Consider the following 27433-nt stretch of genomic DNA (forward strand, 5'->3'; position numbering starts at 1 on the left):
GGCTCGAGGGCGGCTTCATTCGAGGGGCACGCTTTAGACTCACAATGCCACGGTGCTGCTCTTAACCGCCCTTAATTGAGTTTAACATATTAAAGTCTGGTGCTTCAGACCATCCATAATGGCGTGCAGGTGTGGCGGACTGTGAGGAAGATGTAACAGGGCGTCAGCGAAAGCCCTGCAGAGGAAACTGATAACACCTCTGACACCGTCGAGAAAGAGAAGCAGATGGTACTTTGTTTCTGTGGCACTAATTTTTATGAATCACCAGGGATGCTCCATGTTTATAAATTCAAAACTTCTCTCTCGCTCTGTTGATGAGTTTTATAAATAATTCTAGTAGTTTTTTCCGATAAGGCTGAGTCCCCAGGCGACTAATCTCTGCATGGGCCCCTAGCAGTCATACTGTGATACTGGCGAGAAACTGATGGACGTATAAGGCTGATTTTATATCACAGGCATTTGTGCTGGCTTGACAACATACTTAAAACTACAGGAGAAGCATAAAAACAGAGTTAGACTGTGTCAAACTTTATGAAAGTACAGTATGTGAAGAGCAAAGGCAGGAAAGCAGGCATTTTTTTAATTGTCAAAATGACAAATGACTTTCACTATTATGAGTTTAATCAGAACTTTTTTTAATTAATGGAACCCCAGATTCCATCATCACTCATGTACGGCAAAACACCATTCATATAGTTGGAAAAAGTGCTGCATAATATCATGAAAGCGTCCAAATTGGATATCTTATCGAAGCAATCTGAATGCCTGAACGTATCGCAAACCATACAATGAGCAATTTCAAGCAGACAGATGTCCTAAAGCGTACAGACATGCTAAACATGCTAAACACGGCAGCTGCGATCAAAGTGATGCAAGAAATCCCACTGGATAGAAACATGAAGGTGCCTTGTCAAGATAATGTTTGCTCGCCTTAAATTATTTATATCTTGACAAACATCGCTTGGTCCCAAATTCAAGCATGCAAGTCAAATAAAGAATTATTTTTATTTGGGTTTCGGTTGAAAAGGGTGGAAAATGAAACTTTGTTTACCTTTACATGTGCACAAGTCTCTTCCTTTTTTCCGGCTATTACTACTACTACTACTACTTGCTTCTCTCAGCTAGTTTGGACCACTGGTCCTTTATTACAAAGTAACAGCTCACTGTGAGTGGAGACAAAGAGACATTTAGCCACATTGTAGCGTCTCTAAACTACAGCTCGGGCTGCTCAGACGATACACTGATACAGAACTTTACCTCCCTCTGAAGTCGACCTGTTGCATCTCTTAGTCTGGACTTTAAACTGAGCTGCACACACAGAAGATGGATTTCCTGCAGCAACTGAAGAAGTTCAACCTGCCAAAGCTGATGATGGTGCATTTCTACACCGTCATCCTTAAGTCCATCCCCACCTCCTCCATCACCACACGGGCAGACTGCAGTGAATGCTCTGCTGGGAAGGTGATTGGCTGCATCTGCCATCCCTCCAGGACCCCCAAGACCAGCTAGAAAAAGGGTGGTGCCCCCTTCCACCCTGGACAGAAGCTTTTTGGAAGCACTCCCCTCCATCAGGACCAGAACTACATGTCATAAGAACAGTTTCTTTCTTCTGCAGCTGGCTTCAACAACAAGACCGGGGACCCGCGTGGACGCCACACATTATAATGACCTAAAGTCTCCTCATCTGACTGACTGTGTTACATTGATGCACTTGTCTTTGCTTATTATCTCTGCACATTGCACATATTCTTTACACGTTATATATTAAATTCTGCCCTTTTCTTTTTCATATTAAAAAACGCTATATTTTACATATTTGAATATATTTTTGATATTTGTTATTGTACATTTATTCTTAGTTGAAATTTATGATTCTCGACTTTTCCGGCACTCGTTCTTTCCTCTTAATATTCTTTTTTCTTTTGCACCAAAATACCAAGGCAAATTCCTTTTTTTTCTTTAATTATACTTTCGAAAACTACATAAACAATGTGACCTCAGATAACTAATTTTCTTTATTAAATCCACACTAATCACAGAGGGGGAGATGGAGATAAGGAGAGGCAGACAAGAGAGATTATTATAATATTACATTAGAATTATTAAAGCAGGCAGAATGGAAGGGGTTGAAAATAGGCCTTAAAATCATTATAAGGTAACGTCCTGATAACACTGATAAAATGAAGGTGTCCCAAATACTGTGTATACTCCAGCTCCTGCTTTTAGGGAAGTAAATTTAGTGTTTAATGACACTCAGCACTCTCAACCTTTGAACCATCCAGCATGACTCTCAAATAAGATATAGCTACTTTAATTTTATCGTAAGCATGCGTTACTTTTTATTGAGCGTAGCCACACTTGTGTGTGCCACAGTCCACCATAATGTAAACACTACAGCCGGTCACTAGACGTGCAGTAAATAAGGATTTTTCTGTTTAATTTATGGCTTATTTAACAGGGAATGTGCTGAATACATTATGTATTGCTCCACATATGTATATTTTCATCTGTGGTCCCTTGGCAGGGGCTGCTTGCGATGTGCAAGTTGAAAGATTTAACACTAGTTGCAATGAATTAAAACATCACGACTCAAAACAAACGTTACAGCCAAAATGACTGCACATAATACAATCATAAGGCGACGACTGTAACCACCATATATCATATACGGTCCAAAGAGCACTGTGACAAAAACCAAACAATGTAGCAGAATAAGAATTTGAGGAAAAACGGATCCATGATATCAATGCAGTATCTATAAGGAATATATTGCTTTAAGAATATTAAATCAACATTATTCTTCATGAACTGTCCCTAATTGTGTGACTGTGTGTTGCTGGCTTATGTTTAATTCTCTGGTAAAGTTCACAAAGAACAATGGCGCACAATAGTAGGCCATGCTGTAAGCACCAGTAACCAGGATGAAGTGTATTAGGGCTGAAGGCGCTTCTCCTCTGGTAGAACTTCAAAAAGTTTTATTCCTCCAGAGAGGAAAGGAAATGCACCCGACAGAGAGAGAGACGCTCACACAAAGGAAATGAGGAGGAGAGAAAAAGGGAAACATGGAGATGCAGTGGAAACAGAAAGGGGGGAAACAGGGAAAGGGAGAGAACAGAGAACAAGAGGGAGAGATGTGGAAGGAGAGAGAGAGATTACGTTAGAAAAGAGGAAGAGAAACCAACGACTGAGACTTTGTCCCAGGTAATACCAGCCAGACAGACAGACAAAGAAAGAAAAGGAGCGAGACAGAGATTTTGACCTGCACTTTAAAGGCCACCGGTTTCACTGAACATCAACAACCTCTCGTTGATGTATAGTGATCACAGGATGGGGAAGAAAATGAGAACAGGGCACAGCTCGGGTGAGGCTCGGATAGAAGGGAGGATAAGAGAGAAACAATCTGAGGACGACGAAAAGATTGAAAAGAAAGAGAAGGGCACTAGAGAAAAACAAGCAAATGAAAAGAGAAAGTTTGGGAGAAAAAAAAACAAAACTTTGACCTTAAAAACAGAGGAGAATATGCATCTGTGTGTGTTAAAAATAGTGAAATAAAGAAGCAAAGTAACAAAATGGAGACTTGACCCAATATGAGTGAGAGTGAGGGATGTTGACATGCTGTTTTAAGTTGTTCACTTCCGCGCTATTTGTGATCAGCCGCCTGTCATCGCATAGGACTGATAAGACCTTGTTACTGTAACTCTAACCGGCTGTGTATGCATGTGTGCAGAAAATGACAACAAATAAAAACATTGCCCTTGTACTGTCACAGTCAACATCTGTCTATTTCTTTTTCTGTCAGTCTGTCTGTTTGCCTGTTTGTGTTGTGTTTGTGTCAGTGTGTCTGTCTGTCTGTCAGCCTGTTTGTCAGTGTCTCTCTGGCATCTTTCACAGCTCCTCTGCTGCCAAAACAAGACGAGAAATTTCTGTCTTTTATTTATTTCAGGCAGATGGCTGACAGCCTTATGCTGAACGACTCACTACGTGCGGTTTATTGTCTTGCTCCCGGGTGTTTTGCCAGGACACAGAGCAACTGAACTGCGGCTCTTAAAGGACGTTTGTAATGGAGCCATGCTGCTGTACAGCGCGAACACAAAGGGGAAATTCGCAGATTCACAGCTCAGTTCCTTTATTTTCATGGCCAGCAGACACACCGGCCCTCCCATGGAATCTGATTGGCCACCCCTGCTGCCCCCCCAACCAGAGTCAGAAAAAGAATAGGCAGTTGGCTTGTTAGGATCATGGATGGATTACTGAGTACTGGGCAGAGGCTCCTGGATCAGAGCCTCTGTATGAAGTGACATTTCTTTTTGGAAAGTCAATAAAATGACGACAAAGAGACACAAAATGCCCACAGAGAGACGCAAAACAAATACAGAGAGATGTGAAACGGCTAAAAAGAGACGCAAAATCAAACCAAGGCTGGAAACTGACTAAAAGGAGAAGCAAAATGAAAACAAATAGATGTAAAACAACTAAAAGGAGACACAAAACAAACGCAAAGAGATGTAAAACAACTAAAAGGAGACACAAAACAAATTCAAATAGATGTAAAACAACTAAAAGGAGACACAAAACAAACGCAAAGAGATGTAAAACAACTAAAAGGAGACACAAAACAAATTCAAATAGATGTAAAACAACTAAAAGGAGACACAAAACAAACGCAAAGAGATGTAAAACAACTAAAAGGAGACACAAAACAAATTCAAATAGATGTAAAACAACTAAAAGGAGACACAAAACAAACGCAAAGAGATGTAAAACAACTAAAAAGACACAAAAAATACCACGGACGCAAAACCATAACAAAGAGACACAAAAGAACTAAAAAGAGACGCAAAACCATAACAAAGGGATGTAAAAGGACTAAAAAGAGATGAAAGCAGTGACAAAGAGAAACAAAATTACTAAAAATAGACACAAAACAAAACTTTAATGTGATAGTGTGAGTCTTAACATAATTTTACTCATTTTACAAATGATCTTTACAGTTTAAAGAAAGGGGGGAGGCTCTCTTTAAACTGTGGTCCAGTTCGACCCCTGACCTCATTCAAACACTTCTAATGCAGTCCCTGCGTATTTCAGCCTTGTGTTCAGCTTGTTGTGGGCTTTGAAACACTGGATGAGGCAGTGGATGCCAGGAGTGTGTCAAGTACAAGTAGGCAAGTATCAAGCTAAACATTTAAATCAGTTTTGTGTGCTTTAATGTGATAAACAGCTTGCAGTGCGCTGTCAAAATGAAGCAGATGATGCACGTAGGTTAGAGCAAACAGTATTTGGGAATAAACATATCACTGCACACCTGCGCTTGGAATTATTCAATTACGTCAGTTCCATTTTGTGTACGAGCGGCCATCAGTGTGAACAGGTTTGCAACATGCTGATTGGGGACAAAATCTACCCCACTTGGCAGCATCAGAGAGCAGCAACACACACTCAGACGTGCACAGTTGTGTCGACCAGGCTGTCCAATAAGCTAATGGAGGGGCACTTTGCTCGCCTCGTTCTGCCAGTCTCACAGAGACAGTCAGCACCTGTGAGTGTGAAGAGGCGGCATCAAAAACACTACAATCTCCCTGATTGCACAGAAGCAGTGAACAGAGGAAAACGCAGAGAGCGCGGGAAAAGTGGAAGGAAGAGAGAGAAAGACAGTAAGTGAGAGATCGGAAGTGAACTTAAATTATTAAAAGAGTTTTTTTAAAGCCTCAGGTCTTCATGCTGAAGTTCTGGATTTTAGAAGACAGCAGATTCTTCAACAGGAGTGATAGAAGCACAGCGAAGTTTCTACACTAACTAAAGACAGCAGATTGCAAAGCAGTATCAGAAAAGTAAAACCAGACCAGCCCGCCACAACTGACCTCATATCCACCCCCACCCTGCCTCCAACATGAGCACTTGACTCTATTACTAGAGCTACAACCAGTTTTCATGCAATATGTAACTAAGTCCAAATTGAAGCTGACCATGCTGCCTTCAAGTGCCCCTGATAAGATAGGTCTGTCTGCCAAGGTGGGAAATTGGGAATGAGTCAAATCACCCGTCTGGCCACTGTTCCATAAGAAGACCTGTAAGCATCTGATGACCGCCAGCAGTTTGTTAGCAGTTCAAGCAAGCATGAGAGCAAATAATATGTGAAACAAATATCAAAATTAAAGTCAAATATTGCCACTTCGGTGAGAGCAAAGAAGAATTAAATGTCATATCGTAGCATCTTTAAAAAAAAAAAAAAACTTTTCCTATTCTCAGTCTCAGCATTAGGTTTCCTGGTTGTTTTCTACTACATTGCTGGGTTGTTCATTTGCACTCGAGTAGCAATTTGAATATTTTTGAACAGCACTTGAAAGCAGCATTAAAGCTAGAATACAAAAGTTGCAGCAGGTTCATGTCAACAAAACTGACACTTGCTGCGGTTACCTTACCTCAAGTGCTACCAAATAAATGAAGCAATTTGTGGGATTTGCTCGCATCTGCCTCAAAGGACTTTCATTCTCCAAATATAATCAGTCTGTTATTGCCTAGCACATGGAAAGTACAAGAAAACAAAATTTGGCTGTGGAAATAGATGTATTGATCTGTTGTGCCACCGCAGAAGCAAAAAGAAGGATATGAGCAATGCAGGACAATTTTTGTGAACGCACACCAAATTGGCAAAAGCCCAAAGCAAGCAGGGAGCCGGGAAAAAGGAAGAGACGAAGGAAATGAAGAGAGAATGAGGAACTAAAGCAGAAGAAAGTCAGAGAGAGAAAAGCAGACTGATGACAAAATAAAAGTGGGAACAAATAAAAATGAATGAGGAACGGCTGGAGGAACACAGAAGGAGAAAGTCAGGGAAGGAGAGAGAGAGCGTATTACTCACCTGCTGCTCTAAGTGGCTACGCAATAAAGCACTGAAAAGCATTGAGCTTAAATATATAAGATTGCGTTTTATTCGCACATTTTTCAAAACTGCCACAACAACATTGCTTTGTTTGGTAGTCAGGCCAATAAATAATTTAAATTCAGCGAGGAAGTGAGTGAGATTCAAATTAACAGAGGCACGGAGAGGAGGGGGTGAATGGGGTGTAGATGGAAGTTGGGTCAGTTGGGGACAATTTAGCAGCATTTCCACTGTATTCGTTCCACTTAGAAGAACTGGCGTCTCATCCAGCAAGTGTGCTTTGTCAAATCCTGGAAGGTCTCGTCTCATTTAAGGCCTTTTAATCATATTAATCCCTTTCAGCTCAATTCCGTTGCTGTTAGAAATACGGTGGAGGGGAAACTCCACTCCAGTGTGATTGGATGGAAGCTGTGTGGAAACTTTCAGTACAATTGAACTCAAGGTATCGAAATGAAAATCTTATGGAAATCGGGGCTTCCGTGGAGAGAGTGTGAAAGTGACAAATGTAAAATAAAGTCAAGGTACTCTGTCTGCTTGAGTCAGCTGTGGAGATACTCGAGAAGGCACAAGAAGCTATCTTTACCTACCCTCTGTGGTGGGAGCTAAGGGTGTTGAGCAGTGGTGTGATGGAGCTAAGACCCTGGAGGTTGAGCTGTGTATTTTGGCCGTGAGCATGCGCCAAATAACGTAGCATCAATGACATATCTGATGTGAAAAGATGCTCCAGAACTTGTCTAAGACTCATCATGTCTACATTAGCTATCGTGGCCACTGGCTGGTCTGACACCAGCTGGCGTGGCTCTGGTGGTTGACCAGGATCAGCCTGGTCAAGTAGCTTTTTAGCTAGAAAAAACATCTGCACTACGACAAATCAGGCTAAAATATTGTCAACTTACCTAAGCTGATTTTTACCTACATAATGCATCCTAAAGGGAAATTGGCCAACTTGGTAACATTTCTTAGGCATTAAATATTGCCGCCCCAGATCCAGTTATTTTCCAGGGTGCAGTGTCAACCAATCAGGGGGCACCACCATGAAAAGCCAGACATACCACACACAAAGAGCGTGCCGTTGCTTCAGTGCACACAGCCTGCAGGCAGCGCTTTTTCAACAGCTTTGGCATGTTGTTGCAATAATATATGATTTATGCGAGTGTGATAACTGGAACACACACATACACACACACACACACACACACACACACACACACACACACACACACACACACACACACACAACAATAACTTGAAAATATGTGTTTCAAAATTGAAACTGTAGGAGGCCACTGGTGCTGAAGGCGCCCAGGTGCTGCACTCCTGCCTGCAGTCAGCCAAGGTAGACACTGTTCTGACACTGAAATCCTGGGTTTGCATCCCCTGCATTGGCCTTTTTAAAAATTTAATAGTGAAGAAAAAAGCACATATAGACTAGTTAGGTACTGGATCACAGACAGACATCAAAGAAAGGGAGAGAAAGTCTAATGCTCATAATTCTTTTAAAAATTAATCAAAGTTTTGTCATATTTTGCCTTCTTTTATAGAATTAAACAACAATATTTTCCACACATTAACCATAACTACCACCACAATGTAGATGCCACACACTGCTATTATAGAACAATTCAACTGAAAAACACTGCAATTGGATGTAATCTGATGTTTTATGGTGTTATTGCAGAATTGTTCAGTATCAACATTCTCTTTGATGAGCGGGCTGCGCGCTGGCAGTAACAGGAGCCCTGGCTTCTGTGTGCGAGCAGAGACAAAGCAACGCTCGCTTGAAAGAACGATATTAATAGCCGAAGCTGTGTGTTTCTCGGAAAATTTACATTTTAAGATTAAGCACACAAACTTCAATCAGATGTTTTTTATGAGCACTAGAAAGCCACATTTCCAACCCCCCCCCCCAAAAAAACCAAACATCCAGTCGTAATCTAACAAGAAACGCTTTCCACGATGCACATATTTGAGGTCAGTTCACGAACCAACACACGTGCATGAACACATCTTCCATTTCACTCACTTCATAGTTAATGGACCAGGAGCACCGTTAAGCTTTGACAATCTATTTCCTGTCCTCCATTAAGCCCTGATGACTCATTTCCTGTTCTCTTCCTGAGCAGATCTCCCTGCCAGCAAGTGACACAACACTAGGAAGATCAATACAGGACACAATGAAGCGTGCTCTATCTGCATGGATGCTTGTGTGAAAGTGCATATATGAGCTGGTGTGTATGGGCGTGTATAGAGGTGCGTTCGCATGTTGCCATTCATACGTGTGGGGGTGAATAATGAGGCGTGCCCTCCGGTTAACATGGTGTAAGTAGGTGTTAACTATGACAGATTGTGCTGCCACTGGTGACCATGGTTGATCAGTCAGATAGCCTTCACCTCTCCGCTCCTCAATTATTCCACCGTCACATAATTGAACGGATAGCAATAAATCTCACATCTCATTTCATGCGCTTGATTTCACCTCTAATGTCGCGGCAGCTCCAATTTCAATTTGTCTGATACTCTTTTCTGGAAAAACTCCAGCTAACAATGAGTGAGCTTGTAGCTGTCAGCTGTCACTGTTTTCACTCGAAGGCCCTCCGACAGGACACACACATGCAGTAGCTGTTGTGCTGTCCAGTGTTAAGTCTGATTGGAGAAATGTGTTCCAAAATGAGGTGTCCAACATTTGGAAAAGTGGCTCCTACTTGTAGGGGTTGTTACCAGTACTTTCCTTACATTTCGAAGTATAGTATGTGTCCTCCACAGACAAAGTTGTGTTTTTACCGAAGGTGAAAATATAACAAGCAAACGCAGGTGCAAATCTAAATCCAAATCTTGTGGTGCGTTTGCAGGGTCAGGAAATTGATCCAAAATCTCTATTTTAAACAATAGCAATTTTATCTTTGGCAGGAGAAATGCATTTAAAATGATGCTGTTTTCAATATTTCTTGCACACTTTCCAATGAATAAATTGTGATTTTGGATGGTTTGATGCAGTTTATTTTATGGTTTTTTTTGGATTAAATATTACTATAGCAGTGGTTGTGTCTATGGACGCCTGCACAAAAAGTAAAATATAAGTTATAAAAAGCAAAAGTAATGACATGGCATTGCCATTTGGTCTGAATTCATTAATTACAGGAGGGATTTTAGTTCTACACTTGCACGGCCAAACTACACCTCCGAGATCAGTCTCTGCAATGAGACTGAGTTTTGGAAAACATCTCTTGAAAACTGATTGTTCAGTCAATACAGCATCGGTGAACTATGGCGATCGCCTCTCATCTCAAACCTGCAGAAGCATGAGAGCAAACTATTTGAAGCAAAAGTTCTGATGATGCTGTGCCCGTGCATCAAGTCATTTGCCTGAAGTGCATTCGGAAGCGGATTTTGGTGAGGGGTGAAGGAGGAAACTATTTCCACAACTGCCATCATATTTCGCTGGCTCGAAAATTGGGAGGAAACCCAAAGACATCCAGGAAGTGGTGCATTTGTCCAGTCAGGTGTAAAAAGTGTTCATATTGCTGTCGAAGAGAAGGAAACTACTGTCAGTCATTTATTGTGGGGCCTACTTGGGATGGCATCTGTTCCAAGCAAACGTCTAGTGAGCCCTGACAGACCACGATGATGGAAAAGCTGTGGGTTGGAGTTCTGAGGCGAGGAAAAATTCATCACTGTTCACACTGCTTTACATGTCGTTACTGAAGAGAGCAGTTTCACTTGGATTTCTAATTTCAAATGTACCTAATTTCATGCGGTGCTGGAATATAAAGCAATTGTGCTTTCATGAAGATGACTTACAAGAGACAGTTTCAAACAGAAAACAATTTGGTGCAGCAGTGGCTAACATATTCTGAATCTTAGTTCCTATATGGGTCAAGCGAAAACAGAAATTGGATCCACCAGTTCCCATCATGCAACTCTGTAGCATCATTTGTTAGACCTCCCTGCCTAGTAAACACATCTCTTGGTATGGTATGGTAATGTGAACATGCCAACATGCCCAAAATGACAATGCAAACATGATGATGTTTAGCAAGTATAATGCATCTTAGTTTAGCGTGTTAGCATGCTAACCTTTGCTAATTAGCAGGACACACAGAACATCAAGATAATTAATCAAACTTTGTGTGGTTAACACGAATGTCCTCAGAAAATTAAGTGACAATTCATCACAAAGTTGTTGAGATCATTTTGGACTGAAGCGGTGGACCAACAGACCAACCAACCGACTCTCTGACTGTTGCCATCATCACAGAGACTTCCTTGCAGCCACACCATACTAGCAGCTTGGCCGGAAATTTGTTGTATCAAAGCTCAAGCAAAAATGACTCAAGTGATTATTCAGGCTTGTACAAAGCCACAGAGACTACAGTTTTTTCAGGCTGTGTATAACAATCTATAATTTGACACGTGGAATACCCCTTTAGCTAAAATATATTTTCCTGTAAAACAGTCACACCAAGGTCCCTTTGGGCCAATTTGGTGCGGGCAGGCATTAAAGTAATGGCCACATTTATAACCTGTTCTTGCTAGCACCTGACCGGGAATCAAACACTTGCACTACTCACTACAACCAGCAACCACTCTCAGTGAATTCTCACTATAAAAATGTCAGCCTCAGAGAAAAAAAAAAAATCTGCCTCTGTCAGCCCTGTGAACTAATTCTTACCCTCACTATGGAGGCCTGACATACTGCCCTGGAACAGGCGTCAGGGCTTGCACGCAGCTCACAGCTGCCAACACCACTTAAATGTTGTCACCTGAGTTTGGCTGCAAATCTGCTGATCCAATGATCTGCAGGGCTCTGATCGGCACGCACATGGCCGGTGCACAAAGCTCCCCTTTAAAGACTTCAATCATTATTTGATAAACCAATAAAAGGATGAATGAATAAATCAACAAATGCACGTATTAATGATTTGATTAACACCCCTTAAACCGGCCAGCAGCAGCTGCTCCTGCAGCATTTGGCTCAGTTGGATCATAATATGTGTTACGGTACAATGTGTTAGAGAGGAGTCAGGATTCAAATTCTGAGAGTTTGCTTGATAATATACATTTTTAAACAAAAATGCAATGCCACTTCTGACCATTAATGACATATGTGCCATCTAGACTGAACTAAAAACATGTTTAGAGCCACATTTCTCTCTGATTTTGACCTGCCTCATCAAGGTCATGGACACTCTAAGAAATAGCAACAGAGAAAAACTTGCCCTCTTCAAAACACTTCAAAACTGACAGCTTTGTTAAATATTAATGACAGCAGGGAGAATGAAGAATGGATAGGGAGAGAAGATACTGGAAGAATAATTGATGAAGGAGTGAAAATAATTGGTCGTAAAGTTGTCTGTCTTTGAGTAGTAGTGGTTTCATGTTCTGGGAGAGGAGCAAGAGAAAACACTAAGGAGGGAAGACAGAGTGCAAGAAAGAGAGGAAGAACAAGAGAAAAGGAGGAGGAGGGGATAAGATGAGGAGGTGACTTAACAAGAGAGATGGTTGTGTTTTCAATTTCCTTTTCAGCCTCTGCCCAGTCAGCATGTTAATCTTGACGAAAGCCACAACATATATCACCTGGCAACATTTTCTGCACGTCACAGTTAAATTCTTACTGCCCTCAAAAGAAAAAAAAAATCTACTATGTTCTTATCTCATAAACCACAATGAAAATAAAGTCAACATCGCCCCACTTTGACATGACACACAGCTGATGTTCAGATCCAATTAAAATTGTGCTGCTTGTCTGAGCTTTACCTTGATGTGCTGTTAGGTTTTTTTTGGTTTTTTTTTGCAAGAAAATTCTGAATGAGTCTGTGTTCGTGCAAAGCTAATTAAAATCCTTAAAAGCTATGTTCGAAACACCTGACAACTTTGGTACTAAAGGACTTAAAGTCTGCAGTCCCGCTAGTGCTTTGAGCTAAATGCTAACATCAGTGTGCTAACATGCTTGCAGTGACAAAGCTAACATGCTGATGTTTAGCAGGTATATGTATACTGTGTCAACATTGCAGTTTTAGCGTGCTAAAACGCTAACATATGACAATTAGCACTAAATGCTAGCATGGCTAAAATCCACACAATGTAGAAACTGCACAGTTAGGTGCAGTTTTCCTTGTCAGGCTTTTTTTTTTTTTTAACGAAAAAGGTGAACATTCAAGTCGCAATAACTGATATTTAAGGGACTTAAATGCTTTTCCCGTAAGGAGGGGATAAGTCTCATCAGTGCACTCTAAGCTTTATCTCACCCCCAAAGGCTGTTCAGTGACCCAGGAAAATCCTCAACCTCCATACGTGCATGAAATCCACACTTTTACCTCTGGAGCTCCTTCAAATGCCAGGACAGTCTCCTCTCAGGTTCCTCACAGTGTCTCTTTCACTGTATGGATGGCTTTTGCTGGGGACTGTGGCCAGGTTTTGTTCCAAACTTTATATTTTTATAATACAGTTTGCAGCTCTTCTGTTGCACATAGGATCATAACCACAACGAGGTCCTCTGATGAGTCATTATTATTATGGACTGTGGCATTGTTTTTAAAAATAGCCTCTCCTATCAACTTCTATCCTCATGTGTTACCTCACATTACATATTCAAAAGTTGTACCTCTAAGCTATTAATAATAAATGAGCCAGGCTAATTTTATTTGGAGTTTATATAACACCACTTCGGTCCAAGCGGCTGCACAGCATCTACATTTTAATCTTCAACGACTGTCATTTTAAATTTAAATACGCCACAGCTTGCATTAATATTATGAAACAATAATATGATGGAGTCAATGTCAACTGGACCCAATTTATGAGGTTTATGATAAAATCATATAAAGATTTTTTTTTTTTTTTTGCATCAGCAGCTCTCTGTTTTTTGTTATTTTATGCTTCTTGCCACAATGCATGTGTGTGGTTTTGTATTTTTGTACGGATTTCTACCTGCCTGCAACCATAAAACCTCATCTGTTAAATATAAAGCTACAGCTAACAGCCAGTTAGCTTAGCTTAGCACAAAATCTGCAACTGAAAAGGCAGAATTGTCCTTTTTAAACTTGACATTTAACATGTAAATTAGTGAGCCTTACAGGTGCTGGTCGGTAGTTTTGTAACTGCTTTTTTCAGTGTTTATGCTAAGCTAAGCTAATCACATGCTGGCTGTAGCCTTATATGTAACGGACAGAGGTGAGAGTTGTATAGATTATTTCCTCTAACTCTCCACTAGAAAGTCAATAAGCATCTTTCCCAAAATGTTCAACTACATATTTAACTGTTGCTGATACCACAAAGGGGAAAGCAGCAGGTTTGAGAAGTACCAGGCAGTCTGGGAGTCCAGCATGTTGCCGAGCTGGCTAGGCTTGCACAATTTTTCCCAAAAGTAACTGAGAAAGTTAGTAAATCTGCGAGTGTGAAACTATTTTAAGCCTCCAGTGATCCAGTTTTAACTTTTCTGGAACAAAATTTTGTTGCTGAGAAATATTTAGCCAACTAGACTGCTCAGTGTGGGGGGGGAGTGAGTGAAAGAAAGACAGGGAGAGGAGCGGGTGGTGGTGGTGGTGGTGGTGGGGTGGTGGGTGGGTAGAGATGGTGGAATCAGTCTGATGCCGAGAGCGGTGCGTTGACCCTGATTAAATGCCTCCCCTAACTCACTGCGACCACTGATAAGACCAAATGCACTCTGGGCAGTGTGCGTGTTATGTGTGTGTACGTTCAGGAGCCAGAACGGGAGATAAGGTGTGTCTACACATGTGCATGTACAAAGTGTATATGTATGTATGTGTGTGTGTGTGTGTGTGTGTGTGTGGCTCTGCGTATGTGTGTCCCAACACCAATTCTCCTGTGTAAACATGCTGACCTGGCACAACACCAGTAGACACTTTGAAGTTGGCAATAGCCACTGTAATCTCCCTCCTGCTCGCTCTCTCTCTCTCTGTCACATACACACACACACATCCCCACACACACTGAGCCAGAGGCAAGACTTAACACTGGCAACCTTCTGTGGCTTAGCATGTGGCCACTAACACACACACACACACACACACACACACACACACACACACACACACACACACACACACACACACACACCCTTCCATTGTCACAGACAGCAGCATCCCCTGTCTCTTGAGCAGAGAGATAAAACGTTAAATTCTCTCTCACACAAACACTGACTCACAATATTTTTTAGTTTTTTTGTTTATACCACCTAGAATGGAAATTTCTGCTGACGGCTACATGCGCGCGTGTGTGTTTTTGCTTAAAGTGCCTTCCACTCCGGAGTGTATCACAGCGCAGCCTCAGAGCATCCCAGGTCTTAAATCAGACACGCTGGCTTCCTGGCACAATCATCTGTGACTCTCCAAATGCACCAAATTTTCTGTGATAGTCAGACTTTACATACACTTTATGTGAATGCAGACACTTTAAGACTAATGGCCATATTGAAATAATGCATTTTATCAACAGGTGATGCTTTGCCTTTGCATGTGCTGTCCATCACCAAACAGCATGGGGTGCACGTCGGAGGGTTAACCTTGGAAGGCGACACATGCTTGATGAATAACAAGGATTTTGAGTCTACCTTGTGCTTAACAGTGAAAGGGAGTATTTCTTTCACCCACAGGAAATCTTTTAAGGGTCGACTCACCAAAAATACAGAATGTAAAAATATACTGAAGCTCCAGTGAATGACTCCCCTATATGAGCTCCTTTAGGTAAATGATGGGGGCCGAGTTTCATGGCAAATTAATACAAGACACAACAATAAGATGATCTTTTCCACACGGTTCAGTACATTGTGTTGGTGTGTGGGTGCGTGCGACTGATCATGTGTGACGGAGATAGCATGAGGTTAAAAGCAGGCAGGGGGTCCGACGGTCTACAGTTCTGAGGGACTGCAGCTGCCCTGTGTTCTTTGCTCTTTCATTTCACCCATTTCATTTAGCATTTTAATCAGCTCACCGTGCAGGCAGGCGCAATTGTGCATGTCCAACCATGAGGCACCGGACAAACAATCAACAGAGAAGACACAAACCACCAGAAAACAAGATGAGTGACAGCCGCAAATGAAGTAGCATTTAAATGCATTTTAACAACACGAGGGCAGCAGGCCGGGGGTAAATTCAAAGCAGCACATTCACAGACAAAGCAGAGGGGTTTTTGAAATGTTTGCAGCACAGATCACTGCCATCAGGTCTGGAAATATGAGCTATTTAGTTCAGCTAACCTAGTCGACACATGTAAAATGAAATGAGCTTGAATCTGATCCAAATCTTACCCAATCATAATCCTAGTTATTATTTCACAGATAGACCTAGTAACAGTAACAGTAACCAGCCATTATTCCCATCATAAGTATGCTGTTAATGTTCTGGTCTTCTAAAGTTGATGGAATCAGTATTAGCATACCGTAGCCTGTTTTGCAGACCCAGCAGGCACATAAACGTTATTAATTTGGAGTTGTGTTTCTGGAGATCTGTCAAATTTAAATCCGGTCTTTACTCTCCTTTCAGCTTTGTTTTGGTCTTATTAGCTGCTAAACACTTGGCAAAAGATGTTTATTTGCTATTTAGCGCTGAGAAGCTAGGAAACAGTGTTTTGTAGCAGCTGTCTGCCGTAGCTGGAAATGAGACGTCTGAAAAAAACATAATAAGTAGCTGATGTTAAGGCACTCTACAGAACTGAGGAGAGATGCACAGCTGGTAGATAATTCTCTGTGGGTTTCACCTTTCACATTACATGCACTCATTTGACCTATTGTGTATATAAAAATATTGATTAGAGCAGATTTAAATGTAACCTTTTTCAGTGCTTTGAGCACTAATAATGCCATCCCACTCAGCTTCATTGTGTTGGGGGTGGCAGCAGATATCTATCTCAAAGCCTGGGTAACTAGAGTAAAACCCAAACTATCAAGGTGAGTTCACGAGTTAACATAAGCAGGAACTGTGAGGAAAAGAGGTTTACACTGAAGGCAAAGTGCTTCTCTTCTTGGGGAAACTTTGGTCTTGTGCTGTGTCTGTGGGACCTTTACTTTTGTGTTCCTATTTATTGGAGAATATCAATTATGTAATGCTTATGTTCCTGTTAATGGACAGCGCTGTCCATCTGACAGTCGACACTTCAGCGCTTTATATAAAGGTACACATATTCACCATCAAATAGCTGTTTGCATATTAGTTGCATATTGGCTCTTTGTCATTAAAAAGCACTTATTGATGACTTATTCTGCAGGACCATATTCTACAACTACTGAGACACTGACTAAGAATTTTCCCACAATAACTCAAAACTGTTTATTGATAGTAAGGAAAGAAGTTGTTGTCCATGAATTAGGATTTTAATAGCCCTAACAGCCAGGCATTAAAAAGTGCTTTATAACGATGAATAAAGAACCAGTATGCTGCTAATATGCTTGCTAAAAAGCAGCTAGTTAATGGTGAATATGTGTACCTTCATATGAAGTGCTACCAAAATGTCTCCTGTTCCGGAGTGAATAATGAAAGCCATTATTTATGCACCCTGTAACACACCATTATCACTTGGTCTGCCGTAAAATAACATAACACATCTCTGACCCTAAATAACCACTGCTGCTGTGTTGATGGTTTCCAGAGCGGTGGCATAAAAGGAGGCTGCCTTAGGTGGCTGCAACATGGGTGAAAGCCTGCCACTTCATTACCTCATTGCCCACTGGTTATGTCCCACTTTTACATTCCCAGCCACACTAAAGAGATTGCCATTGCACCAACTGTTGTTGGCCACGTATCATTACCTCAATATGTCAAATTATGACTAAGCATCCACAGCGGAGATGGTGAGTCTACATGGTAAACACAGCGCCATGTTATAATATGGCTCACTGACTAATTCTTTCTTATTTGGGTCCAGGATTGAAGAGGTTTAGGAGCCCCTGATCAGATAGAAAGCTACTTAGGGTATTAAACTGGGGCAGGGGGTTCTCAGAACTTTTACCACACAGGATTAAAATTGAGTTCATTTAATCTCACCCTGGGACTCAAACACACTAGTAAACTTCTCCTCGTAGAGGGACCCACCACAAACAACTAAAAACTAATTTTCAACCCACTTTGAGAAACTACAGGTCTAGGGAAATGAAAATCTAGGGTAGGGTGAGGTATAAATTGGAAAGTTAGCATGTTGTTGATTTCATGGAGAGTGTTTCCTCGCTTTTGTAAGTTGACTGAATTTCCTTTTTTAACTTTCTTTTTCACCCGTTTGCTTTCTTCATTGTGTTCTCATTGTGCCTGTTACAATGACAGAAAGCAGTTACCGACTATAAACAATTCCATGAACTGTGTGATGCTCTTCATAGGTAATAAACAGAATTAAAATTTGGTCACAAAGGAAAAAAGTTGGGCAGCTCTTGCTAATTTGCTGCTTTGTTTCTCCTGCCTGGGTTGCCAGATATGCAGATTCCAGCTAGTGTTTTGGCCAGCAGGCAGATAATCTTGTTAGGAACAATTAACTCGGTTGTATTGTTGAATGTAAACTCAATCCCTCACACAGAAGCATTCAAAACAGCAGCTGGCACCACAACCAAAAAACTCCAACGAAATGTCAATGAGGATCAACAGTCCTGCATTGAAGTTGTGACAGAACAGCAAAAGTCATCCAAACCTTCACCCAGTACGTGGGTGACGGAATATCTCACAATAAAGCAAATCAACTAAACTCTTATTCTTCAGTGTAACAGATGGTGAAAGTCATCTCTGTGTTTACTGCTGTGAAGAAATTAAACAAACGAATCAGATACCAGAGAAGACTGGCATCCCATATGTTAAGTAATTTCAAGAGTTTTGTGATTTATTGGTAGTTGACATTTCACAGTTATAAAAACTCTTTACAGACTGAGTCTGACTCAATACATTTACTTTAAAACCTGCAATTACTGATTTTTTTTATGGCCACTTTGAACAGCAGAAACAAGTCGTGACACACCATCGACCTACAATCACCATTGGAGTTGCTTATTTAGACATCCGGCAGTTAAGGAGCAACACTATCATCATTTGGTGTCATATTTGTGTCCATGTAAGTCCGACATTCACTTTCCTTTAGTTTTTGGTCTCTACCAGCTCCTGAGGGACATATTTGGCTCTTTAGCTGCTAAATGCTCCACTATGCTCACCAGCTAGTCGCTAAATGTGGCTGTCTGCAGGCAGTGTGCAGTGTGTTTTTAGAGCTTTTCCACTGAAAACGCCTGCTGTGGCTGAAAATGACACTATGAGTGCAGTAGGTGTGAACCAGAACAGTAAAGTTGTGGGCTGGAAGCTAAAAAATGAGCAGAAACTTGATATAAAGCTCCATAAAAAAGCTGAGGGAAGTTGCAGATTATGTTAAGTCTCTGCAGGTGATCCCTTTCACACTGTCATATTATTGCTTATTCTTGTAAAAATATCAGTTAAAGCCACTTTAATTACTTATAGTTGAAGAATTCACATATGATCAAGTATTTCTCCACCAGATTTTTTCTTTCTTTTGATATAGTATTACTATATCATTACTATATCATTAGCCATGCCAGCAGCCATGTGGCGCTCTGAGCTAAATGCTACTGTCACAGTATGTTAGTTAACATGTTCACCATGTTAGTTTAGCACATTAGCATAGTTCTGACCCTTATCATGCATTTACATGCTATCATGTCACCGTGCTAGTGGCGCTAGAGGGAAAAGTCAAGGGATCACCAAAGTAAGTGAGATTCATCCTCTGCAAACCATAAATATCTGTACAAATGGTGAGTCATTAGAGGAAAAAACAACATGTTTAATTATGTTTCATAATGTCCCAGAGAGACGAAAGCAACATTTATGATAAATAAATTTCATTTCATCTCTTGCAGTAGCAATAACAGAGAGATAAAAAAGATGAAGACATCTTCACCCTCATTTCTCTTCTTCATTATCTGTGTAGGTAGCACAATGCTGGAATGACACACAGCTATTGTTGCTTGTAGCTCTGTAAGAACTGAGCTCTAAATCAGCTGAAACCATGAACAGCTGTGTTAGCAATCTACAAAAAGAGTGGTGAACCTAAATAAAAGTAGTTCCTGGTGTGTTTTAGACGAAAGTAGGCTAATATGACCTGAAAAACTCACGTGTTTGATTTTCCCCACGCATTCTTTCATCTGACAGCAACACTTACACTATGCTCATAAACCCACAGAATATGTTTTTACTTACAAAGCAGCTAGTGTTGTTCACAGAGGCCGGACTAACTCAATCAGACATGTCCATGACAGCTTGTTGTGAGCATTAAGACAAATAAACACCTCCCAGCGCAGGTACAAAGTTTCAAAGAAGCATTCAAACTATGAGCTTAGCTGAAGAAAAAGAACAAAGTCATGTAATTGCTGGGTGTATTCAGAAATGCACACAGGAAAAATACTACACTGTATGACATAGAAGGTGGGTAGTACATATACAAAAACACTAATATGAAGAATAAGACCAGATAGACAACATATGCTTCTGTCTGCACTGTCCACTTGAACCCTCAGACAGACGCCGAAGAAGTCAGCCATAGCTGGCTATCTGTCAGGAATAAGTATACTTAGCCTTGCTCACATGAGTGTGGCTAATTCAATATGACATCTTTCTAATAGGTAGTGTGGCCACTGGGAGGAAGGGACCAAACGCAGAGAGTACAGATATCAGAGGTGGGGAGGAAGTAAATGTAAATAAAGCTCTAATGAGGGCTCTAAATCTTTCATGAGTATGGTGGGATCTGTTGGTAAAATCAAGAGGTAGTAAAAGAAGAGGCCCTCCGGACTCGTCCTTCGATAATTCGCTAGCCTTGCTGATTAGGATAAAACAAGGCCATCACAAAACAATCTGCAGCAATAATGTGTGGAAATAGACTATTACAGCAGCACCAAATTATTAAGCCGTGCTGCTGTCTGAGTTAGCTGTTGCTATCATGATCAAAGAATCGTGACACAGGGACAGAAACTGTCTCGCCCAACAGTCCTGTTTGATGTGATCGTGAGCATCCAGGTTGATGGGAATTAGGAATTGCAGAAACTGAATCAACGTCATTGCTTAATGCTGTTTTATTTGTCATTAATTTGAATGTTAAAGGGCAAAAAAAGAAATAGAAATCAGTGTCAACCTTCACTAATTAAAGGTCCCATGAAATGAAAACAGTGGGTGTTTTAGGGAGTAAATTAGCAATCATAGACACGGGGTGGATACAAGAATCTATCTGTTAAACTGTGATACTGGGAGTGATAAATAAGGTTTTTAGGCAATGCAACCATTTTGAAAAAAATAAATAAACAAACCTTTTGCCAAAATTTGACCTGAACCTGACTCCACATTCAAAGCCAGAGAAACATGCTTTGAAATGCCTTCTCACAGTTCCTGGCCAGATGAACATTGCTGGCAAACTCCGAAACTCTTCCCCATCTGAATTTGACGGTTCAAACAGTTAAACTCCAGGCCATTACCTCCATGTACACAGGCACAGGTCATGCAAAGTCAAACTGTTTCCATGAGGAAGCTTTTACCAAATCACTGGGGATTCTGAGCTCTCCTTAAATTGAAACTATGGTTGAGATGTCATCTTCAAACTGGGCTAGTTAGCAAGCTCTGCAGATGACCCTGTTTGGCCCCAGTCAGGAGACAGCATCACTGCAGTCTCAAAGCACAGAGCCTATATTCATAAACCAATACTGGAACACTGGTGTAGCATTACCAAAAGACCCAAACTCTATCATTAGCTATGTTATTAGCTAGCCTGCTGGCTTGTAGCTGACTACCCAGACTCAATGGTGGTAGCTAGCTTCATTTGTATCAAGTACCTTTTCCACTGCATCTTATGTATGAAATATGTCTTGGTACTATTGGACATATTTTGTATTGATTTTGTAATTGCTTAAACTCATTTGTAACCACTTGGATTAGTCTCACAGTCATCTGCATACATGTTCACTATATATGTAGAAAAACTGCAGGAAAAATACCTGTAACATTTGGATTGACAAGGAGGCACGACCTTAAATACAGTCTGATGCCTTCACATTATTATCAAAATCTTGCATTTATTTCAAAATAAGAGACAAGAGAAAAATAAAGCATTTAGTGATTAAAGCAGTGGTTCCTAACTGGGAACCCTGGGACCCACATTAGCAGCATTTACCCAACCATGAGGGTAATTTAGCATTGAATGTGTGTCACATGCAGTGGGCAAATAAATAACACAGAAACCAGCAGGACGTTTGCCCCAGATTGAGAAGAGAAAGACGATAAACTGCATGAATTTATTTATGCCACACCTTAACATAATAATCCCTCTTAAGTCTTACTCAGCCTTTTTGAGTGTGTTCAGAGTTTTTGTGTGCTGAATCGCTAAAATTGTCATAATTTGTAATCCAGGCTGCTGTGACTCTACACACTTTATATGTGTATCTCAGGGATTTACAGGAGAGAGGATGATTTGTTCTGCTTCAGAGTAAACAGCCCTAAAACATCAAAACATTTGGAGACAAGTTGATTAAAGTGTCGCCTGTGCTGTTGGATTATCACACCGTAACAAAAACACATTTTTTCAGAAAGTCTGAGTATTGAATGGTATGAGCATTAGAAAGAAACTTTGAGTCAGTGCAAAGCTGATGTGAAGACGGCGTGCCAAAGATCTCATTAAATATGACAAGTTTTTTGCTGATTGAATTGGCATTTTAAATGATTTTATTGAGGCTTTTGTACAACCAGTGCAAGGGTCACGATCAGCGACGGACATTAAGGAGTGCAAAAATCAAAGCCAGTAACAAATGACCCTTAATCAGTGAGTATTTTTACAAAAAGAAGTGAAGTCAGAAAGGGGCTTTTTAAATGGAGCTTTGGTAAATGCACATTTCTTGTCCACTAATAATTCACTAAATAGATAAATAAATATTTTTCAACATCTCTTCACAGACCAGCTCCCATTCCAAAGGCAAACACGTAGCAACAGTTATTTAAACCGAAGTCCTGGTGCCTCTGACATCCAGGATTTGACACGGTGACGAATGGACGGCTCCCAGGTTCACAAAGCACATTCTGTCTGTCTGACCCCCTCTCCACACACACACACACACACACACACACACACACACACACACACACACACACACACACACACACACACACACACAGAATCATGTTTTCGTTGCTTGCATTCCACATTAAATGGACTTACATTCATTTCCTGGAGGCTTACCATGACCATAACCACCTACTTGCCAAACCCTAACCTAAGTCTTCACCCCATGACCTATGGGGACTTGCATTTTGTCCCCTTCAACGCAACTGTATCAACTCATTTATGTCACACAGACACAGAGAGAGACAGAGACATGTTTGTACTTCTATCCATTCACATAATGCATTCCCCTAACCCTAAACTAACCCTTCAAACCTTAACCCTCAAATAGCCCTTTGGAGATTTGTCTGACAGTGAGGACCGGCCAAAATGTCCTCAGTCCCAAGGTCTAAAACTCAAAATGGTTCTCACAAAGATAGCTGTACAAGTACAAACACACACCCACCTATGAACCCCACCCTCACACCACACACACATGCAGAAAAGCAAAGGCACATAAGATAATGGGGAGTCTCACTTGGACACTCAAATGCAGCTTCAAAATATAAAACACACACACACACACACACACACACACACACACACACACACACACACACACACACACACACACACACACACACACACACACACACACACACACACACACACACACACACAGCAGCAATATTTAGTGATGTGTTTGTCACTGCTGATTCTTTAGCACTAAACAGCTCTACCTGTCTGGACAATCCACTTTCACACATGACTGAGCAAAGCTTCACATTATGTAAGGGTTCACGCAGTGACACCCACAGCAGAATGAAGTTCATAATAAAGGTGAGCTATTGTCTGAGCATTATTTAAAAAAAAAAAAAAAAAACTACTTTACTGTACCTCACCCCCTCCTCTTGTCACCTCTGACTTTCTCCCCTCACTATCTGCTCTACATTGAGGAGGCGACAGCTTGCAGTAATTTAAGGTAATCGGATGACTCCCTCTCTCTTTATAATCCGAGACACAGCAGGCTGCCTGTGAGGCAACCTGCTTTTGACGGGACCACCGCAAGACCCTTACACAGCATGCACATACTGTACTCCTAGGTCATAAGCGACTTGTTGAAAACACACCACATGCTTGGTTTTTCACATGAGGTGGGAGATCAATTACTGTGGAGTGCGGGAGCACTAAATAGCTGCACAATTACAGACTTATTCAGCATTATATAATAGCTCTTAACCCATTACACCACGACCACCGGAACTTCACTCAGTTTATCCAAATTTAAACCACTTGAAAAAACCCCACACTGCGAGGTGGACACTGTAGTAAAGCCAGGACGGCGCAGGTTACATAAAAACGGACTTAAATTGAGGTTTAGTCGACTTGTGTCGTTATGATCAACGTCCATCACTGGAGACAAATAGCAGAAGAAGATCTGAGATCAATTAAAGCGCGGCGTCTTGCATATAAATGTGCTGAGCTGTCTCGAATTAATTCAAGTCGACGTCTATTTACTGAAGCAGCAGCGGCGGCTCTGATCCTCCTCAGCCGCTTTCAGCACCACGGACAGCGAATTCACTGAAGCCGAGGAGGAGGAGGCTCTCGGCTCCAACTGTCCAAACTACCGGGGACGACACTGTCATGCAGAAAGCGAGCAGAGTTTTCCAAGGCATGTGTCAGCAGCTATAAGCCGTCCTTATATCTGTCCTTTGTCTCTATGTTTGCATCAGGGGCAGCGTTTTCTATCCACATGCAAACTTCTACCAAAAAGAGCGTCGACCTCGCACAGGAATATGAACTGCAATAGTCTGGAAATAAAGATCAGCAGGAGAGGACACGCAATAAAAAACGCTGCCTTTAGGTCAGTAAACTCAACACACACGCACAGTGGAAGTCAGAGCAGAGGTGTTTCATTCAATAACAGGTTCAAAGGGGAGATATTGCACGACTTACCGCGTTATCCTCGTTGAAGCCATATGTTTAACACACAAATCTACTTTTCCACACACTGTTGCCGTCTCTGGGCCGCGGTGAGACACAGCCCGAAGACAAAATCCAGGAAATAGCATCCACACAACTCATCCACCCGCCTGGCTAAAGACAGACCCCACTTTTTTTTTTTTTTTTTTTTTTTTTTGGGAGGGTGGGGGAGCAAGATATGCCGCCGTCCGCGCCTTCAAGACGAGGAAAAAAAAATGAGTTGTTTGTTTTCAAGTCACACACTCTCTCACACACACAAGATCGGACTGTTGTGGCTCTTGTGCGGTGGAAAAATAGTCTCCTCTGGTCCTCTTTTAGTTTGAGTCTCCAGTGTGGGACTTACAAGGTAACTACGAGCTCTGTGGGAGAGACACAGGGTAACACTACACCTCCTCTAGTATTTCCCCCTGCTTTCTCAACCAGAGACAGAGAGGGAAGGGGGGGGGGGGATAAAGAGACTATAGCGACATTAGCTGGAGAGAGAGAGAGAGAGAGAGAGAGAGAGAGAGAGAGAGAGAGAGAGAGAGAGAGAGAGAGAGAGAGAGGCGATGCGGAGTCAGAGAGGGCGGTATTGTCGTAAGGTAGGCGCGCATTTACCGCAGGAGCAGCAGCGATCATCGGTGCACCACCGTAATCTAATTATGTCCACGGCAAAAGGCGCACGGATTACCGGCTGCTGGCTCGGGCTCTGCTCCCCTCTGCTCTGCTCTGCGCGCCTCTCCATGGCGGAGAGGGAAGCACAGGAGCACTGCTGGGCTATCTGATCAAATTTTAACTCGTCGGTACCCACTCGCACTCCAGTCAGAGGAAGAAAAAAAGTTAGAAGATCCTCACATATCTCACCTCAGATTAAACAGTGATGTATTTTCTGTTCTTGGCTTTCTTTCGCATCTGAAACGGGAAAAAAGACCTAATTATCTCAGTGTGTCAGACTTGGACACAGCGCAATTAACGCTTGAGTTTCATGCTCCTTTGGAGCTGTAAAGCAGCCCTGTTTTCTTGGGGGGATTAACTGTTCCTGTATACTTATTCCACCGCTGAAGTTATTGTAAGGTATATTTCCAAGAGAAGAAACCTGTCAGACTTTCCCAGCAGTGCTCGAAATGTCTTGGTTACCTCTCTTCTTGGTTCCTTTACATTTCCTCCACTGACCCAAGTCAGCATGCGATGGTGGCATTTACATGAAGGCGAGCACAGATGAAGGACTGCAGCCCTTTCAGACTGTGTGAGAGGCAAGGTCAGCGGTGAAAGAAGCACTCTGATCCTTTACTGAAGGAAAGCAAATGTAAAAACAGCCCGCTTTACCTGAGTATCAATGCTCATGTAAAACAGACCCTTTCAGAGTGCATCATTAGATATACTGCATAAACATAGACTGTCTACATTATTCCATTCTAACTATATAAGTGGCATTTTAGACGCCATGTTAAATTTACACTGATAGGCAGTTAAATAAATAGCATCATATTTTATTAGACGATCATGCTCTGTTTTTCCTACAGAAGCCCTGAAAGCATAAGCACATAATTTTTTCGCTCCGTTTTACCGTGATAACGAGATAATATTCCACCGTTTTATCGTTATAATGGGATAATATTCCACCGTTTTATCGTGATAACGACATAATATTCCACCATTTTACTGTTATAAGGAGTTAATTTTCCAGTGAGGTAGGATATCAAACCAACCCGCCAAACCGGACGGTGCTCTGCTGCCCTGAACACCACCAACTGAAGCCAGGCCTGGACGTGCTCTCCTGCAGCTGCACACTCGGTAAGTTAAGCATGTTCATGTGTTTGTTTGTACTTTTGGCAGGTTGGTTTGACATCCTACCTCACTGGAAAATTAACTCGTAACGATAAAATGGTGGAATATTATGTCATTATCACGACAAAACGGTGGAATATTATGTCATTATCACGATAAAACGGTAGAATATTATGTCGTTATCACGATAAAACGGTAGAATATTATGTCTTTATCATGATAAAACGGTGGAATATTATGTCATTATCACGATAAAACAGTAGAATATTATGTCATCACGATAAAACGGTAGAATATTATGTCTTTATCATGATAAAACGGTGGAATATTATGTCATTATCACGATAAAACAGTAGAATATTATGTCGTTATCACGATAAAACGGTAGAATATTATGTCTTTATCATGATAAAACGGTGGAATATTATGTCATTATCACGATAAAACAGTGGAATACTATCTCGTTATCACGGTAAAACGAAGCGAAAAAATTATGTTGTTCCATGGCCTTTTAGGGCTTCCGTAATTTTCTATAGGTAACCTTAGCTGTGAAATAAATGTAATAGAGTGAAGAACAGTATTTGCCACTGAAATGCAAGTAGCGGCTAATGTAGCATCGAGCCTCAAGCAGAGAAGAGGAGCAGGCTTCAGATATCTGGTATCCTCTCACCCAGCTCACCCATTTCTTTTTCTTTATCAGATTTGTAGTCCTCAGCACCAACTGACGCTGACTTT

General features: G+C 41.3%; 1 protein-coding gene across 1 annotated transcript in view; it reads right to left on the reverse strand.

Annotated features, from left to right (window-relative positions):
- Positions 1-25255, reverse strand: part of LOC139349888 (protocadherin-15-like) — a 170447-nt gene extending 145192 nt beyond the window's left edge. Inside the window, exon 1 of the mRNA XM_070990928.1 lies at positions 24905-25255. The gene's annotated coding sequence lies outside the window, so the exon portion shown is untranslated. The remainder of the gene's footprint in view (positions 1-24904) is intronic.
- Between the last annotated feature and the right edge of the window lie 2178 nt (positions 25256-27433).

The sequence above is a fragment of the Chaetodon trifascialis genome, chromosome 21, assembly GCF_039877785.1.
Source record: "Chaetodon trifascialis isolate fChaTrf1 chromosome 21, fChaTrf1.hap1, whole genome shotgun sequence".
In the NCBI taxonomy this organism is placed as follows: domain Eukaryota; kingdom Metazoa; phylum Chordata; class Actinopteri; order Chaetodontiformes; family Chaetodontidae; genus Chaetodon; species Chaetodon trifascialis.